Raw genomic sequence first — 6,000 nt, 5'->3', positions numbered from 1 at the left:
CATCAGAACCCTGACAAAAATCTGATATTCCAAAAAAGAAATGAAACATAATATGTTATGCATGCTTGACTTCCCTTGGTTTGGGTTGACATTTTACAGCAAGGCAACATATGTAGTTCATTTTGTGCCATGGTTAAAAACCAAAAGGTGATTTTCCCAAAAAGACCACACGAGCTGCTATGATGATTAAATTTGAACAGGCATCCTTTCAGTCATAAGTCAAGCATGCTATCCACTAAGCTGATGTGACTCATGTTTCCACAAGTCACTTATGACATGAGGAAAACAGCAGGCCTGTCCTACATACCCCAAGTACATAGGCGAAGGTAATGGCTACACCTGTCTTTTCATGAAAATTTGTGGACTGCTGTCCTGTATCCCTGAGTACACAAGTGATGGGTAGGGCTGCAATTGCTTTTTTCATGAAAAATTGTGGATGGATGTCCTATATCCCTGAGTACACAAGAGATGGGCAAGGCTGCACTTGCTTTTTACATGGTTCCCACGCTTTTCAAAAGATAAATTTTCAGGTCATTTCCAGGGGTTTTCCAGAATGAAATAAAAAAATTCAAGGTTCACATATGAACATTACTGAATGGAATTAAAAAACATTTTAGATCATAAAACATGCATTTTCTAAATCTAAAGATGGTTCTCTTTCAAGACTCTCCAAAAAATCTAAGCCAGAAAAATGATCATGTATCACACGAAACAAGTTTCATTATATTCCTTTAAATTGCCATGTAAATTCATTTCAATGTACAGAATAAAAATTCTAACTTTATTTTGCTGACCTGCATTTTGTTGCTAAGTGGGAACAACATAATGAACATACATTAGCTTTGTTTCCTTCCAAACCTTTAATTCTAAAGAATCCTAAAGCAATATGCATCTTATAGAAAGTAAATATTTCCTATTACAGTATAAAGCAAACAATAAACACAAATAATTAGAACCTTGTCTTGTAACAAAGAGAGTTTAACCCTGAATTTATTTGTGCCAATATGATCCCAAGCAAGATTTTTGAAACAACCTAATCTCCTTAAGAAGATCTGTTTAAAAATCCATCATTCAAAAACATTTTCAAAATGGATAATTACAATTTTGACAAAAGACCTTCAAAATTATATACTGTTGTATAAACAAAGACTGAATTTTCTGTAAAATCGGCTTGTCTTCTTGTAATTCGTTAAACCAGTCCCCAAACCTGTATTGATATAGGGCTTGAATAGTATTTTAATATATAATATAAGGGATGAGAATTTCTCATTTCAGCTCTGAGATTAAAAATTTGGAATACAAATTTGGATTAAAATGAATAGCAGTCCGTTTTCTAATCTGAGTTTCCTCTAAATATTCCCACCCCATTTTTTCTATATGGACATTTAGGTTGGGGTTTGAGGTCGTTGCAAGTGCATATAAAAAAAAAAACTAAGTTGCTGCCACCGTGCGGTAGCGACATATGGTCAGAGGTCTCGCTAGGATTTTAAAACTAGGAGTCCATTTAAAAATAGGAGTCACACCATCAAATGTTGCAGTCCCTTCTTTCCTACAGAATCAAAACAGACGTGAGTACATCTATTTTTAGATGGCGAGGTTTTCATAATGTAATCACTCATTATAATATAGCTTCATTACAACAGTCCATTGACAGGATCGCAAATTTATGATTTATTTGTATACGTACTTGTAGTAATTTGGGCAAATAAATAGTGTATGATTTGCTGTTTTTCCCGTGTCAAGTCAGAAAACAGATTAGACCTTAAAGCGCATCTCGCGAATTCCACAACATAGCATTGTCCCATATGTGTCTGACCTACATAATTTGTATTTTAAAGTTTAATCTTTAACAAAATAATATCTAAGCATTCGTTTCAATGATCTGTATATTTTTTCTGAATATATCTGCCCGATGATTTAAGAAAACAGACAATCTAATACACTGGTACATCCCAGACTTAGCGATGCCCACCATTATTTCCTGTTAGGCCTACTGAGTACTGGTTAACTCACAGTTTCAAACTAATTTTATGATGAAATAGTATATAAGATGCAGTTAATATATATCCAGATCACCCATTCTGATCTTAAAACCCAAGTTTGTGTGTTTTATTGTCAAAGGATAGCATGCAGGAAATTGATAGTGACTACCTTACTCGGAAAAGGGTTAATGGTCAATTAGCTATCAAAACATAATGCGTGTGAATGGGCAAGAGTTTGTTTATCTACATAATTGATATAAACTAGGCCTAGCTACTGATGCCTTGATGAATACATTTCACTACAAAACTAGAACTAACCAGGCAAGTGACATTAAATAATCACAGGGCGAAGTCGTTTTTGCTTTCCTATCAGAAGGCAAAGTTTACATTTTTAGGCGACTTCTCACCCACTTACGAATGACATTTTGTCTAAGTCTCAACATGTCTTGATTCTGTGGTCACGTGCACTGCTTATTCCGCTACATTCAGAAATGAACACTATAACGAAAGCTAAAGTTGTTTATTTGATGTACTTTTATAAATGACCACATGTACATCTCTGGGTCTTTCTGCCCCTGAATTCAATCACTATAAATATCTACATTTTCCCACCCGGCCATCAGTCAAAGCCTTTGAACTTGCCGCCCAGCTATTGCATCATGTTCATTTTTATGTACTCTTATAAACTGGCAACATGTATGTATCAAGGGGGTTTCAGTCACTGAATTCTGTCATTGTAAATATCAGCACAGCTAACTGATCAACACATTTCCCAACAAAGCAGGTGGCTGAAGCAGGACTGGCTAGTCTTTGAATTTTGCCGCACATCTATTACATGCGTACAACAAAGCTACTTCATTGATGAAACCTGACCCAGTACTCACCATTTGCATTACTAGTCACTTCACGAATCACAGACGACATCGGAAATCCATTAGTCACATCATATCAACAACAAACTCCATTTTAACATTGTTGTAGAGAAATTCAATTGCATTAAATGAAAGTCAGATACTTTTTGTAAAAACCAGCAATATGGCTAGTCTCATTTATCAAGCAGAGAGCACATGTCAACATGGTAGACACGTGATACAACAAAACTCCAAAAGTTATTCTTGGAATATATAAATATGGGAAACTTTGTTTCTTTGTTTTTGTATTTTGATTACAACCAGTATATGACTTTCATTTAATATTTTTTTTATTTGTTATCTACATCAATTGAAAATGTGGGTTGCTAGATTTGTGTACCCATGCGAAGAGCAATGCAAATCTCGAGCACTAAGTCACATTTCATCAACTCTAATTTTAATACTCACAATTTTTGAGAAAATAAGTAATTTTCTTATCCATTTCATACATGTATCACTTGATCTAAGAACGTTTAAAGTTTGATAGGGTATCCGGTAAGTGGCTATGCTTTGCCAACACGATGTAAGCCTCTTGTGATGCTAGAGTGGCTTTCATAGCTTCCACGTAAGGAAAGATACGGATATCAAGCTGACTTTGAAAATAAAAGTCTACTAGATGAATCTAATCCACTGAGTATTTGGATTGACTCAGCATATATGTTTATTGCAAGCACCCATATGATACATACTTCACCTTCTGAATATTCTGGTTAAAATTCGATAAAATGACCTCTGATATCATTGACATGTAGGTTGCGAGAGTTGAGTAGTCACATTACTAGGAATGTAAATGGCCAGATCCAGGTCAAATTTAAGCAATCATGTACTTTAGTCTCTTCTGTCAGCGGATTAAAGACACAACGAATGCTATGATCGCAATTTATGAGAAAATAAATCATATTACTATCAATTTAACGCATGTATATTTTGATGAAAGGTCATTCAAACTTGCTGGGCCAGCTAGTAAACGTTCCGATAGGAAATGAACTCAGACCCTACACCCCAACATAAATGTCCAAATATCAAAAATGTGGTGGTAAGGGTCAGAAGAAACTCAGACTAGGTGCAAGCCATACAAGCTTCTGGAGAAACATATGGTTATTAACTTTATCTAGACCAGGTCTGAATCGTCATTTCGTCACACTCGGATCACATGGGCTAGTTACAAATGAAATTAAGAGTTCCCGCCATATAAAGCAGGTTGGAGGAGGTCCAAACCTTTAGCAATATGGACGACCAGCCCTAGTTTTTCATGTAAGACCTGACGCTGATATTCATGTTGTGGGTGTCAAGATAAACAAAATCATGTGTTATGTCTTACATGTAGAACCAGACCACCCCATCTCGATGACGATACTCATTTGTAACTTGGGGGTGGGTGGGGGGGCACCAGCCAGATGCCCCCACATCCTAGTAGAAACTTAAATTGTTTTATGTATTTTTGTTTTCCCCCAGATGTGAGTTATTTTGAAGAGAAAAACTAGGATCAGGGTATTTGTACCATTCCCTAGTGTGCCTATAGGGTTGTTCTTCCGAGAGTGATTTCTATTACCCTCTCGGATTTCCTCCCCTAGTAATTTTGTGACCTTGCTAGGGCCCCCTATGTCCCGTGTGTGCTATGTGCGTGTGCTATATGTTATGATTGCTATATTCGTGTTCTTGTAGGGACAGCAGTCTATGCCAAATCTATATCATAAATCCCAGTTGTCCTAACAATTCCCGTGTTTATGATTAAAACGGGAGTATATATTTAAATTTGGAATTTTGGCGAGCGGTGATGTTTTAATCTAAGTTTTTGAAACCTTATCGGTTCATATGTGTGCATTAAAATCAATTCTCATCTAAGATGATAAGACTGTGCTCCAGGAGGGGATCACACTTTGTTTTAAATTTTTTGTATGTCTCCCCCTGGGAGCAGGTCTATCTATATCTTATGGAAAAGGCCGAAATATTTTGTCAATATATATCCCTTCGGGATTGTAGCACGATAAAGAGCTGCGCTATTGTTAATAGTAGAAAGATTAGATTAAGTGTTTTAGGGGGGTAAACAAGGATTATTTTATTTGTTATGCATATCTCACGAGGGTTTCTTTTCCAGACTCTTTTATGGGCCTGTTCACTTCGCGTAGCGCCATGTGACATAGCCCCATACCGTCCTTATCCGTACTTTCCTTATGGGGGCTCCTATTTGTCTATAATTATGACTTGGCCACATGCTTTCATTGTAGTAACTATATAGCTTGTTATCTTGTAGAGTGTTTGTTTGCTAAAGTTCCCATCTAAATACAGTAGATTCTGTGGTTTATATGTATCGTTTCTTTGTATTTCTGTTATTAAATCTTTTCTACTGTCTTCCGTTTTCTTACATTGTAGTATTGTGTTTTGTTTTTTTTTTAAAAAGGGCCTATTTTGCACAGCGGGCATTTAGGTGGTGATCTGACCATATGCCTTCTCGCTGCCGCCTCTCCCGTCAACCATGCATCATGCATGTATTTGAAAGAGAGGCTTTGAATTTTCAGGGAGCCTAGTTGGACCAGTGCCCCTATGCTCTCTTCCAATTTACATTCCCTCTCTATTTTACAAGGTAATTTTCCTGTTATATCATCCCTAATCCACTGGTATGTCAATTTTCCACCCATTTCCCACAGTTGTTTTCCTATCCCTATATTTGAATAATAAGTCTTTAATAATTTTAAATTTTCTCGGACATTCTAATAGTTTAGTAAGTTTGTTATTTTTATATATGTCCACCCTGTTTCTTAAAATAAAACCAAACCAACATATACATATTTAATCCCACGGCAATTTTGAATCAGCATTTATTTTGTTAAACCTATTTAAAATATTTGTTATTTTTAAAAGTATGGGGCTCGGTAGCCCAATCCCATCCTTTTCTTTAGCTCTATATAAGGTTTTCTTATTAATATAATGTGATTTAAAATCCCATATGTATTTAATAATCTGTTTGTTTATATTATTGAGAGTGATGTTGTTTATATCGATTGATTTCATAATCTAGTTTATATTAGTATACATGTAAGTTTTTGCCACTTGGGCCCGTTCCATTAAGCATAGTGGCGTAAGTGCCCAGATATCAACATTTCTTT

This window comes from Sinohyriopsis cumingii, unplaced genomic scaffold, assembly GCF_028554795.1.
Source record: "Sinohyriopsis cumingii isolate HCF-2022 unplaced genomic scaffold, ASM2855479v2 utg000441l, whole genome shotgun sequence".
Taxonomy (NCBI): domain Eukaryota; kingdom Metazoa; phylum Mollusca; class Bivalvia; order Unionida; family Unionidae; genus Sinohyriopsis; species Sinohyriopsis cumingii.
Note: the sequence above shows the minus strand (reverse complement) of the source record.